At 36.0% G+C, this 15,427-nt stretch overlaps 1 long non-coding RNA gene across 1 annotated transcript in view; it reads left to right on the top strand.

Moving 5' to 3' along the window:
* LOC149787012 (uncharacterized) overlaps nt 1–12,611 on the top strand; it is a 42,749-nt gene extending 30,138 nt beyond the window's left edge. Inside the window, exon 2 of the long non-coding RNA XR_016425076.1 lies at nt 9,943–12,611. This is a non-coding gene — a long non-coding RNA (uncharacterized LOC149787012). The remainder of the gene's footprint in view (nt 1–9,942) is intronic.
* Nucleotides 12,612–15,427: the final 2,816 nt, after the last annotated feature.

Genomic DNA, 15,427 nt, shown 5'->3' with positions numbered 1-15,427 from the left:
CTGGGAAACATGGAGACCAAACGATTTGATTGTAGCGAGTAGAAAGATAGTCAGAGACACACTTCAGCGGAAGTTGTTTGCGTTGCATAAGGAAAAGTTTCCAACGCGCCCAGTGCCGTTATGTTATAGACCCGCGGACACACGGCGGCAGAACATTGAAGTTGAAATCCCGGGCCCGACAGCGTCAGGGACAAAAAACAAATTCTTGTGCTGAATGATATTGTGCTCGTTGATATCAACGTCGTCGAGGACGCGCTACGTGCTGATAAATCCCCGTGGACGCTAGGATACGCAACGACAATACATTCCTCGCAGGGATTAGCCATCACGGACACAATTGTTTGGATGGTTGATAATCGCATCGAATGGTCAAATCTAGTCTATCTTGCAGTGTCCCGAGTACGGAGGATAAATCAGCTTCGAAGAATTGTTATTGACGAAGCCAGTGACAACGATGACATCATCGATGCAAGCGTCATTGATAGAAAACTCTAGGGTTACCGCCAACAGGATAAAAAAAAAAAACAGCGGCGTTTTGATATTGATGCCGAATTAATAATTGCGTTACGACAACAACAGAATAATCACTGCGCGAGTTGCAATTGTGTAATGCGCTGGCGTTATTCGGATAAAGACGCTCGCCAATTTACCGTGGACAGGATCGATAACAGTCTCGGTCATGTCAAAAACAATGTGAGGTTGACCTGTCTTGAGTGCAATAGACGCAACGGCGCTAGTTAAGACCACGCGGGGGCAATTGAGTATCGGCAGGTATCACTTGTAGTTGCTCGCGTGTAAACCCCCGCTGTGGGGCAGTTGAATCCAGTCTATAGATCGGTGGTCTACCAGTTGATCGTGTTATCGTTGATATGTTATGTGTGGTAACACTCCAAATAGGATCAGTAGCTCTTTTTTTACCGCCTTCAAGCTCTCCTGGTTCATACAGATATCTAACAGTGACATCGCCGAGAATCGGCTTGGAAACGCTATCTATTTTTGATCTTCCGGGTATATACTGTTTTTTAATCGCGTCGCTGGGCTCCATGTTGATTGCTCGGGTAATCTCGTTATTTAACGCTGCAATTACGCCTGGCAACCTTTTGACCCATTCACGAGATCGTTTTTCTTGGATGAATTCCTTCGCGTATTGATACCCAAATAACCGTTCAGCAAGAGTCCGATTGAATCGTTCAACAATTGCCTGATCACGATGTAGCGCAGTATGACCTCGTCGTATCGCGACGCTATGATGTTTCAGCGTTGATAAAACAGCGCCGCGAAATTCACTACCAGGATCAACTTGTAATAGATTTGGCCAGCGCAGAGGACCCCTTCGGTAAATCCGCTCAAACGCATCGGCTACTTCAGTTGCCGACTTTGTTTTTAACGGCTCCGCTTGTTTGTATCGACTCGCAACATCAACTACGGTTAGCGCGTATTTGTAACCGTTGTCATGCGGCAGAAATAGTATATCAGCCTGATGAACTTCATTAGGTACGGTAACATCAAAGCGCGAAAAGTTGATTTGTTTAGGTGGTGGTAGATACATTTGCCATATAGCCTGTTTGGATAACCAATTAGCCGCAACGGCCTTTGTTACCTTTGCAGGGCTTGCGAGTTTACCAATTGCGGCCTTCCCCTTCCAGTATCCTCTCGGAGAATAATAGATGGATTCGATGTTGTTATTATAAACGCTAGCGTTTTCAATTACCAGCGCGAGAAGCTCCGCTTCCAATCATTAATTTACCTTTCATAGCCGATTTTACCAACCATGAAGCCAATTTTTCTTTGAATGATTTATCAGGAATAGCATTTAACGCGTGAATTAATTTTACATCCGCGATATGACGCTGTTGCAGATCGCTACTTTTGTAGTAGGCAACATCATGAGCATGACACGCCTTATCGATAGCGTTTATTGGATACTCACCGGGTTTGGGCTGATTTTGATCATCGAGTCTGATATCTAATCGTGTTCCGGGGCCACAGTAGCTATATCCTGGGAGGTGCTTTTCTCCTGGATACTTTGCCCACGGTGTTCCGGGGAGTTTTGATAACTTGGCTGCAATATCACCTCCTCGCTTTTTTTTAAAACATCCCCGGGTCTAATAGAAATAAATCTAAATTTCTTTGTACCGCAACGTGCACACTTACCAGTAAGTGCCGATCTGTTATTTCTTGTTGTAACGGTTGTCATATCATTTGTGCCAGTACGCACTCTACACTTCACACAATATAAATCCATAATTTATGTATAGAGATATGAATATAATTGATTTTTCGGCGACTAAAACAAGAGAACCAGTTAAGCATGTTGCAGCGTTACCAAACTCGATCCGGATGATTATCATCGGACCATCTGGATCCGGCAAGACGCAATTATTACTTAATTTAATAATGAGATGGATGAAGTGGGATAAGTTGTATTTAATCGCCCCTAGCGTAGTTGATCAACGATGCTACGAGGTGTTGAAAGATTTTAACGAGAATGCATCAGCGATCGCTGAAAAAAATGTTATTGAGTTTATTACAGATATCAATGATGCACCAGGTATTGATGATATTGATGGCGACGTTAACAATCTAGTCGTGTACGATGATGTTATGTTAGACAATCAAAAAAACCTAGCTAGGATATTTTCAAGAGGCAGGCATAAAAACACCGACGTGATATATGTCACTCAACGATACACTCAGATTCCAAAAGTAATCAGAGACAACTGTAATATTCTTGCTGTATTCAACGGCGTTGATACACACACGCTACGAAATATTTGGCAGACATGGTGCGGCGGTGACATGGACTTTAATGGTTTTCGAAACTTTTTTAGTCATGCTCAGTCGACCCCACATGGATTTGTAACGATAAACTTACATGATCCTCGGACACGATATCGTATTGGACTTGACCAAATATTCGGTTAAATTGTAACTAATTTTCATTGTAAATAACTTCTTAGCAGCGGGGGGGGGGCAATGACATTAACGCGGTCGTCGCGCTTTTTTACCGGACGCTGACGACGCTGGGATCGGCGCGCAGAAAGTATTAATTAAACCAAATGACGATTGGACGGCCCCCCGACGACGACGTCGTTTTTTTTTTACCGGGCGCTGACGACACCGGATCCGCTGAGTGCAGAAAGTATTAATTAAGCCAAATGACGATTGGACAAAATGTCCGATTCGCCCCCCCTGCTGCTATCTTACTTATGTTAGATGAGAATGCTATATTAATAAAAGATTGTTCCCCCTACAACCTGTATGTAGAGTGAGAATAACCTTAATTAGTCATTTCAAATATTTTATGGAAAATGCATGCCCTGTATACGTAGACGCATTTGTTTGCTTTAACCGTCTGCACCCTTTTATTTTATTTTTATGTGCTTGTGAAACAACATCGTCTGAAACAACACAGACGTGGGGACAATACAATTAATAAATGTTTAGAACAGACAAATAATCCTGATTGCTGAATGGATATAATTTAGTCATGAAAAAACGTGATAGTTATGAATTGAAATGTTGATAACACCTATATACAAGATAACTTTTAAAAACTTTTAAAATGTAATGCAACCAAGTTCGAACAGCAAAATTATGGATACATTAAACAGATGAAAGATGAAAAGAAATAGCAATCTTACAGAGAACAAATGTTGGCATGAGGCACCAAACAGCAGTAAGTGCACAATTACGTTTAAAATAGTTAACTATTAATATACCATTTTGAAAATAAACCTCTGTGCGCAAAATGTGACTTCATTAATGAATAAGTATTAAATAACATTTGATGCAGGATATGAACAGCGTGGGTCATTTCAAGTTCTTATATTTGCGTCATCAGCACCCATGAGATTACATAATACAATTTTATTATGACCGAATTCGAGAATCAATCGAATCATTTCATTGAACATTAATTAGACGACATGGGCAGGCTATAGAAGCACGTAAACAAATACACCTTAGGCTTTTAATCTGAGATTACCAAGTTCTTGATACATTCACTGAACCATTATCAGAAAATTGTTTCATTTGATGCAGTGTAGTTTTGACACATTTTTTAAGCTGCGAACACATATGAATTATAAAATCGTGTTATGATTTCGAGCAATCAATAAGATTTAAATATTAATACTCTGAGAAAGAAAATAGTTGCTTCCATTGGATGGATTAAATAATCATTGTTGTGTAGGTTTTAGGGATTGTGTTCGAGGGACAATTTAATCATAGTTTTGTGTATGCTATGCTTAGAGTGTTTTGTATGCTATGCTTAATGCTGACTTGATAATATAATCGAAGTTTTGTTGGTAATATGAGTTGTGTTAGAGGGATTACATACTCATATGTACAAGACACAACCGTTCGCTAGAATATCTAAATGTTTTTGTTATATAATTAGTTTTGGCGGGTTACAGAATATCAAATTAGAATTTATTGCACTGATGTTACTACTGGTGGAGCTCTGTCATTCCATATTGTCTTATATCCTATGTAACGTGAAATAATATAACTGATTAAAACTGTGTTGTGTGGCAGTTGATAACATCGGGATATCTACTAGCATTGTTTTATATTACTTTGCTTTGACTCAGCAGATGTTTGAACCCACTACATTCTGCATCTGTGGCGGACGCTATAACCACTTATTCCACGGCAACTGTCTATTTCAATTGTTAAAATGCATCTTTGTATAAATTATTACAGTTGTAGCGAAACATATTCAAAGGAAAATTTGTCTTTTAGGGCTAGATTCATTATTTTTCAAAGTCATGCTAAATCTATATCACATTGTAAACTAAGACCCTCCCCACATTTCCATTCAGACAAATACAGAAACGGTCAAGAATAAAGAACATTACGCTATATATTAAATGAAAGCAAATAAACACATACTTAATTAACGAGCAGATGTTTAGACAGTGAAAGTCAACCTAATGTGTCGTGGGTGACTTTAAAAACAGATTTGACATTAAATTCATAAAGGTCATATTTTAAAGAAATTACGACTACTAAAGATACCAACAAAACGTTCTCAATAAAAACTATTAATGTTTGGCAAGTTTTATTTTACGCACAATACTGTATGCATACTATTACCCATGAGTCTCAGCGTATTGAATCCAGCCAGGTACACTCTGTTTAATTAATGAACATAAGTTTAGTTTTTGAAAGCCAGCCTGTTATGCTGTGGGTGACATGGAAAGTTTATGAAAATCTAAAGTTTAGATGTTTTCTTTAGGTTGAAGAAACAACGGGACCTGAGGATGAGGGCCATATTCCTATTAAATTAAAGCTCAGATTTATCGAACCTACTAATATTACTACTGCTACTACTACTACTACTACTATTAATAATAATAATAATAATGACACCATTGCTTATGAGACCAATACAGCGTACACTAAAACTTGTCATAATATTCAGCCAAGGCACCTCAGCAAGAGATGTCTTAAGAAGCAGGTGTCATTTAAAAAGAGACACTACATTCATAAAGGTCATTATGTAAAGAAATTACGAATACTAAAGTCTCCAACCACATATTCTCAATATCAAGTAGCAATGGTAGACAACTTTTGCTATACGCACACTATTGTAATTAGAATAATACCCATGTGCTCCTGCATATTAAATCCAGGTATATTCTACGCGAAATAATCGATGCAGAACTGAGCATTCGATGTTTGGGATACTGAGTTGTACGGGATAGGAGCTTAAAAGTATTCATTGTCTTGAGTGATTAGGTTTTAATTTTTCAATCTCGATTTAAAGCTCGTACCATCATTCCATATTGCTAAATATCTCCCTTTCTGTCACTGAAGAGAGTGTGAATGCATTCGTCTTCTCCCAGTTATTCAACAAATCCTGGGATTTTCTCTCACATATACTTTGACTTAGACACTATTTTTAAGCTGTCGTTTGAAATGTACTTGCATATGTAAAAGGTAAACGCTTTAAACGAAAATAAAATAGTAAGTCTAAACTTAAAGGTAATACAATTGCATCATACTGAAAACACATAACTTGTATTTTAGAAAAACACCAAGCTTACATCGAAAAAATAGAAGACTTAGAGTTTGATTAAATAGAGCTCAGAATCAAACTTCCTATATCATGTGCATGTTCTGTTTCCGTTTTATGCAGTTAAGAAGATTTTTTCCGTTATAAGATATTGCGAGAAAGAGGATGCTTTTCAGGCATGCAGCGTGATGTCCCACCAAGTCACATTATCCTTATACCAGGCCGACCAGTCCTAACACTAACCTCTTAATGCTGAGCGACAAGCGAGGCACCTGTTAGTATCATTTTTTTAAGTCTTTTGCATGACTCGGCCGGGGATCGAACCCACGATCTCTTGCATCCGAGGTCACCGGAGCGGTCCTGAATATGTGTGAATACGTGCTAGTCATGAGTGTGCCTATATAGTGAATACTGCGTAGAATACTGACAAGAATATGAACATGCACGAAAAATTAGTAAAATAAAATAAATGATAAACATACATTTTTGTCGCACCTTTACTGTCGCCGAAAGGTAAAACGATGTACGCTCATGCATAAAATCAACCTTTGGGCTAGCTGTCGCGGAATGGTTCATATATCGCCCAAAGGTTTAGTATATATCTCCCTCAGGTATAATTTATATGTGTCACCTAACAGTATTATAAACAGCTTAATTTCGCTATAACGATTACCAGCGACACAGAAATAAAGTGATCGCACGAGTTGGACGGTCTAAATATCGGGTTCTCGGCATCCATAAAGTATTGGCTTATGTGATCACATAACGTAATCAGGCGACTGTATTATTATACTTATTAAACGAGACTGGAATAACCGACCGTTGTCCGGAATAGCATAGTGGTTTTAACCTGTACTGTATAAAGTTTTAATCTAAGACAGACGTGGTGAGATATAGATCGATATAGTATATATTTGATAGGAGAGATTGTTGTTTTATTTACATGTTTACTGTATATAACATTCATCATTGCCTTTGCTAGTCTGTTTTCTACGACGACGAAGAATACAAAGCCAGAATTACAGTAGTGTTAGAATCCTTTTTTAAACAGAGAACATTACAACCTACTGTAAGAGTTTTGCGGTAGGGGTTACGAAGGAAATTAAATCAACGAAAACATATTGTCAAGTCAAACAAAACAAAAGGCGGGGAAGACAAAGATAATGCAATACAATAATAAATATTTAAATCAAAAAGAAGAGGATAAAACAAAAGCGAGGAAACTATGAAGCTTTATAAGATCACAAATTAACTGGGACAAAATAAGGGCAGAAAATCCTCCAGTTTATATATTGAAGCATGAGGGATGCAAATGATTGAAGTAAGAAAAAAGGGAATAGCAGGCATATAAAAAAAACTAAAAAAGATAACGTTACGACAACTAAACCAACACACATAATGGAAGAAATATACAGCTTTTAAAATGAACTAAACATTACACAAAAACATCACAGTGGGTGATGGTATAATACGCTGAAAATATAAAATTTTCGCAAATCCCCCAGGACTCTTGGTCTCTATGTGGAAAATTTATAATATCATATGAAATAATTGCAACATTCACACAACTACATCAAGGCAAATCAATTAGTTATGGTGGCTAAGCGACATTTTTGTATATTAAAATATATCTTAATTCCAATATTAAAGATACTATATGTTAATATTCTATTGAATAATGAAATGACGTCCACGATGAAAGAAGGGATGGAAACAAGACTTAAGTATAAGGGGAAATTATATGTAAAAGACTTAATGAGTTGGATATCGATATCGCTTTTAAATACAGACTATAAAATACGTAGTAAGATCCTTTCTAACAGAACTAAATCATGTATCGAAGACATAATTAACATTATATTCATAACACAATTCTAACCTTAAAAAGCGATTGATTTGTTTGGAAACTAAGGAGAGGAGGGGGCCTTGATCTTATAGATCAAGAAAAGTCTTTTGACAGAATAGAGTATAGTTACATATATACAGTTTCTTACATACTGACAGTGAAATTTAATATAGACCTTTCACAAGAGGGAATGGTTCTTTAACGATGATATTATATGTAATAGCAATAGAAGCCCTAACAATACATAACAATAGAATTGTAAAGGAACTAACAACGTACATTTAGAAAAGGAATTTATGGACTTTGGGAAAGTAATAGGATCTAAAATCAATCATGCAACAAACGGAAATTCTTTTAATAAATAACTGGCAGGGAAACCACCCTGTATTAAAACCAGAACTTATAATGACACGTGTAAAAGTTTTAGGAGTGACATGTTTGTGTTTTGTGTGTGTGTGTGTGTGTGTGTGTGTGTGTGTGTTATAGTATAACAATTCAAGACGAATGAGAAAAACTACGAACTAACTTACAAATGTAGGCACATGCTAATTTTAATATAATGATCGGATGCAGGTCGCTCAGACACAAAAATATTAAAATATGGTATATGTTTAACTAGGTAGATTGAAAGGACAGTATGATAGGTACCTTGACAAAAAATAACTTTCATGTAAGGAGGGAAATGACATTATTTCCGCAGCGAATATGTATTGAATAATGATGGAGGGATGACTAAATATCATACATCTTATGCATTATGAATTTAAAAATATTTGAAATAGCATTAAAACAAAACATGATAAAAGGAATCTGTGTGAAAAATATATATTTCTCTGTGTATACGTTTAAAGGAATGATTGGGATACACAGAAGAAATAATATAACCAAATTAATAGAGCTACCAATAAAATGAGATATATCAAATATATATTTCTAAAATATATAGTGAGATCAAGAAAATATGGACTGAGGAAAACTATTTCAATATATGCAAACGTTTAATCCAAGAATTTAGCCGGCAAACAGATTATATAAATCCTAATGAAAACCTGAGAAAATATTAAGATAACATCCATGCAAATCATGATATATATATATATATATATATATATATATATATATATATATATATATATATATATATATATATATATATATATATATATACATATATATATATATATATATATATATATATATATATATATATATATATATATATATATATATATATATATATATATATATATATATATATACATATATATATATATATATATATATATATATATATATATATATATATATATATATATATATATATATATATATATATATATATATATATGTGTGTGTGTGTGTGTGTGTTTACGTGCGTGTGTGTACGTGCATCATGTTTGGATAACTGGAGATGTAGAATTCAGAAAATATCTTAAAAAATTAGCAGTATGCTTCGTTATGTAAAGCAAATAAGGAGAAAAAGATATTACTGCAAAAAATTACAACTCCGTATGGTATATTTCACATAGAATGCCTATTATACACAACGTATAAAAATACCAAAGAGCTATACACTGAAATAAATTTGCATTACTTGTATCATAATTACATGTGGAAGAGCATCTTTTCCCACGTCAAAGAAAATAAAAAAAAACACGACTTGGTAGAAACCATGGTAAATCTTATACATAAAAAAAAACATATTTGTCTTTATGCTCCGGCTGCCAAACAAGAGGTCACGAGTTTGAAACTCTTGGGGCATTCGCATTATAGCTTTTTAGATTACGTTTTTGATATTTATCTTCAAACTTCTTTTTATCTCTCTCCCCCAGTTTATTTATTAATTTTAGTTTTTAAATTCTCGTCCTAGGACTGGCAATCTGTATGCCTAGTCATATATAAACACCCACATTTATCTTTATGTGAGTCGAGGATGCAGAACAAGAGGTTGCAGGTTCACAATTTGCGGCTGCATCACAATTCTCTTAAAACTTTATTTTGTACATGTAAGTTCAAACATTCTTTTAAAGTTGCTGATCCCAATTATTTTACATGTTGTCTCTTTATATTCCAGTCTTAGGACGGGCAATTGACCTCGTAAATTAATACCGAGTGGTCATCTTCGCCGAAACACAGAATAGGGGGATGAGGAATGATGCTTGTTGGTTCGTGCATTTCCAGAAAGGGCAGTCAGACATATCTCCTCCAGTAGAAGAGGCCCTAAGATAGGATCTGCACGGCTTCTCCGCTAGGAAGGGGATGAAAGAAACACTCTGAGAAAAGATTTATCACATATTAAATGAAAGTCATGGGCCTAGGTCCCCATGTCGTCTAAGATGCTCGTTTATACGATCACGGAATATTCTCACCTTGCTCGCTTTTCGTGACTCGAATTTCGAATCTTGGGCTCGATGAAAGTGTATATCTGAGGTAGGTTGCCTGCAATTTCCAGTTTTTTCGGTGCTCTTCCTATGGGTTACCCGGGTTCTTCAATCACGATATAAACTAGCCGCCATGTTTAGTCTATTATGTGCTGAAAATGGCATTAAGCCCACAAAAACAACAAAAATAACAGCACCAACAGCAACACCAACAACAACGTCAAGAATAGGAAAATTCCAGATCCTAGCATAAATTAACACGAACGCTGCATACAGGAAACAAAGGAAAACATAAACGTGACATTTTCAGTAGGAATGTTATGCCTATGCTACTGGCTAGCTCGGGTATTCGAATTTGTATACGTATCCCCAGTTTGGCTTGCTAACATATCTTTAAGGGATGCCAGACCATTTTCCCACACTACTGCTTGATATGGCCATGATTGCACCCGCTTAATATGCAAGAACAACGCACTGAATGGGATTCTGCCTTCTCATTGGCCAATGAAAATAAGTTATAAATAAACGCAGGACGTCATTTTCTTTTAACAAATCTGAGGACAGTATTCCATTTAGGGGATTTCACGTAGTGACATATTGCAATAAAGAGTCGTAATGGAGTCGTGGAGATGTATATGAAGACAGATGTAAACGATTGTTTTTGTTCCTAGTATTGTCATTGTTTTGATCTCAATTTGCATGTATTTAATGTTGTGTTTAGATTTATTTGAGAGTAATCAATTATTTGAATTACTTAATGTTATATGACTGTATGGACTAAAGAAACATGGTGAGATTATTTTGAATCCTTTCAAACCGCTCCAGTGGCCTAGTGATAGAGCGTTCGCCTAAGATGCGGGAGTTTGCAGGTTCGAACCCCGGCTGAAGTGCTTTAAAAGTGGTATTAACAGCTGCCTTGCTAGGCGTTCAGCTTTAAGAGTTTAGTGTTAGGACTTGAATGTAATAATGTGCCAATATCCTTTAATGTGCTGAATTGCTAAGAATCTTGAATGTGATGAAGTGCCTGCAGTTTATATATGTTACAGTGACATTATCTAGAATTTCTTTGCATGAGTTCGTGTGTGTGAACGTGTGGTTTAGATTTTGAACGTAGCTTTAACGATTGTTCAGTCATATCGCTACGATGTCTGCAGTGTGGCAGCTTACAGTGATGTCTAGCACTGTGGAATCATAGCGCAGACATTTAACATGATGTCCCACCGGGTCACATTATTCTGACACCAGGCCGACCAGTGCTAACACTAACCTCGTAATGCTGAGCGTATAGCGTGGCAGCCGTTTGGATTATTTGTATGTCTTTGATATGACTCAGCCAGGGTTTGACGCTCTAACCACTAGGCCACTGGATCGGTCTCAGAGTAGGATGTACAAAGCTGAGAGTCTTATCAGGTCGTTCTTTGTGTATCATGATAGATTCTGTGGTACATCATAATGTCAGGTTTGCTTCATTACAACAAGAACTTACTTTTAAAAATGTGTTCTCACTAACTTTTTAAATTTTTTAATTGGATGTTTTGAAGATTCGACAGCCACTCGGGGCCCAGAAAAGAAGAAAAGAAGAAGTGGGCCTAGTATAATGTAACATTAATTACAAAAATAACAATGGTAAAGGCAACGATAAAGATTTATTTGTTTCTTCTTCATGATGATTTTCAAGGTGCTGTTGTTGATGATGGTGAGGCTGATTGAAGCTTTTCTTAGAAAAGTAATGATGCTGCATTTTGCCACAAAAATACACGTTAGGTCCGTTCTACTACATTTTGTTTTGGTATTTGTCTACGTGATCCTGTTGATTTTGTTTTGGTAAATGTACACGTTTATTTATGCAGGCACGTCGACATTGCCTACATATATTTGTGATGTGCAAATAAAGCGTATCAACAGTGTTTGTGGAAGAATGTAAAAATTAGACTTTATGCATTTTACGTTCATTTCTTATTCAACATCTGATTCGTAATTTCAAATTCGTGGTTTATATACTCGAGCAAGTCATCCAGGGTCTGATGTCCTGGTGTGTCATCGGAAATTGCACTTACCTCACATTTCCTCAGCAAGATTTAAACAAATAAAGCACATCAAGTACCGTTTAAAACCATCACAACTTGTGCTGAAAGCTTGTACAATGGCCCTGATAATAGCGTTTTATGGCCTCTTGTAGTCGATGGAACCAGACAAAGCAGTTGATGATACCGATCTTGGCTTAAAACAATTCTACCTGTAAGCTAGCAGAGGCCGTTGAAGGAAACTAGGTGCGCAGAGATGCGAATCAAACTAGGCATTTTAATGTTAGGTTTGTATATTATCCTATGCTGATTGGTACTCTAATATATTTTCTCTGTCATTGGTTCTCTTTTACATTACCATTTATTTATATAAACACTCAGATAGAAACATACACAGATTATGTCGTTCTTGCATCATATTGCAAAACAACTTACTCGAGCCTTTTGACCTGTATATAAATACACACACACACACACACACACACACACACACACACACACACACATATATATATATATATATATATATATATATATATATATATATATATATATATATATATATATATATGTACACACACACACAAATTATTCATGACATGGCTTTTAAAGTGTCGGTATAATGCCATTTGATATATCAATACTAATACGCATATATAAACATTCTTGGAACTATGTGCTGATGATTCTAGGTCAATGATGAATTTTCACTCATTGATCATTAGTGACGTATGTAAATAACGATGATAAGTATTAATACTTCCCGTTGTCTAAATGAATTTAATATGCTACACAATTTCATAGCAATTCTTCCTGTTTCCGTCGCCCATCCTATCTCATGAATTCATGTATAATTGACAAAATACGCACACATCTGGAGTGATATAAAAAGGTTTTAGGGGAGAATGAAAACCTTGAAACTGAACTTACACAAAGTAACCAGCAAGAATATGGTTCGTCCTAAATGTGTGTATACACATTCCTTGGAATGTATATGCAGTGTTCATATAATCAATGGTACAATTTTGCAATAGGCAGATGACACTGTACGGTAAATTTCTTGGTGACATGGCACACGTACTGTAAGGTATTTAGGGCCTAATGCTCTCTTTTTGATTGGATGTTGTTACTGTTGTTGTTGCTTCGTAAGGCTATTATAATATTCTTACAAACGATGATAAATAATTAATTAAATATGAAAATGTCTGTAGGCCCCCTCTCTCCCTCTTTCTATCTCTCTCTCCCTCTTTCTTTATCTTTCGCTCGCACTGTCTACCTCTCTCTCTCTCTCTCTTTCTCTCTCTGGACCATCGTAGCAACTTAAGTACAAAACACCATGTAAGAGAGAGAGAGAGAGAGTAGATAATTTTCCGCTTGGATTTTCGCTTGTGTAATGCGTCGATATCACTGGAGAAAGTTAAGGCTAACCGACCAAAGGAAGAGATACAGATAGAGAGACAGAGCGACACAGAGATTTATATACACAGAAGCACAGAGACAGAAAACAATGTTGTGTTCAGTAGTAATGTTAATTAAACCAGAACACTGACATTTTATCATCTTGCGCCGGTACGTGATTGCTGAGCGATAAGTGTTTGTATTGCTCTATTTTCTTCATTAGAAGCATCTTTCATGTTTAAATCTTAAGTCTGTCTTATCATGATTTATTCAATGTGAACAAAATAGAAAAAAAAAACAAAAAACAAAAAAAAAAACAAACAATGAACTTATCAATATGCAAAGTTTATCGTGATTGTGAAACCCCCCAAAAAGGCATAGAAAACCATTTTTTATTGGAAACACTAGACAGTGATGTGAGACGTTAATTCACTCGGTCAATTCATAGTTGCATGTAGTCAATCTTAACTCCATTCAGATAGCAAATATGTGCAATTGTATGCGATATAGCCTCTTTCCTTTTACTGAAACATTGATACATCCCGTGGTGTATCACTTGCATGTCAGTCGCGTCTTTGCTGCATAAAATGTAAGTCTAGTATATACACATTGCATTCCCACAACGAGTCTGCCAGTTAAATAAATATCCCGCCACCTCACTTCAGAACCATTGACCTTCAGAACCAATGACCTTCCTCACATTAGTGTCTGTTTTCAGCCCACGAAAGGTTACAAAGCAGCAGCTGATAGTTGTTTTTGTTTTCCTTAACTTATATGTTTCTCACCTAGTGTGAAATATTAGAAGAATATGATAATGTCGGCAATGTGAAATATTGGAGAAATCGAAAATAAATTTTCTGCAATGTGAAATGTTGGAGGAATCGAAACAAATTGCGAAATACTGTAAATTCACGTACTACCAATTCTCGTTATAATGAGAGTTATGAAAGTTTAATTTAGAAGAATGAAAATTGCATTTATTAACATAAATATTAGGAAATGTCTCAGAAAGATCCATTCGAGTCACGAAAGAGTAATTATTACTGCTTATTTTCCTTTTGCAAAACATTACATTAGAGTCCTTCATTCTCTCTCTCTCTCTCTCTCTCTCTCTCTCTCTCTCTCAACGTTATCCATTCACCTGTCTGTCGCAAGTTTATCTTTTTCTTCAATAAATGTTTGACTGCTACCGGAAGTTTAGATCGACAGATTCGAAACAAATTAATTTCTTTGTTGCAAGCGTTAAAAATATACCATCTGAAAGTGGATGAAGCCTGGATGTTAAACGTGTTATTGCAAACTCTGGGGTGGATGTTAAATGTGTTATTGCAAACTCTGTGGCGAACCTAAATACAAGTATAAAATCTCAGAGATGATCTTAAACTCTTGGCTGTAATCTATGAAATAGATGCAATACTTTTGGGTGGAATCTTTGAGACGTATCTTAAACTCGTGCCTGGAATATATGTGGTACATCTAAAACATTCGGTTGAAATCTCTGTAGAGGATCTAAAACACGGAATGGACTCTGTTGGTTGTTCTAAAACATTTGGATGGATTTTGTAAATGCCTTATTTCAACAATAACTTGAGATTTGCGTAGTTGATGTCGATTTAAAAAAAATTGTTCTTATTAAATGTATTTACGCATGTCAGGAGTATTGAACCTGTGATGGTCACTCTCATATCGAAAAATAATGACAGAATATGCCATTCTGGCAACCTATTGCGAAACAAATTAATTGAGCTTTTTGCCC

This window comes from Sinohyriopsis cumingii, chromosome 12 (genome assembly GCF_028554795.1).
Source record: "Sinohyriopsis cumingii isolate HCF-2022 chromosome 12, ASM2855479v2, whole genome shotgun sequence".
NCBI classification, from domain to species: Eukaryota; Metazoa; Mollusca; class Bivalvia; order Unionida; family Unionidae; genus Sinohyriopsis; species Sinohyriopsis cumingii.
This window is presented reverse-complemented; position numbering and strand designations above follow the sequence as displayed.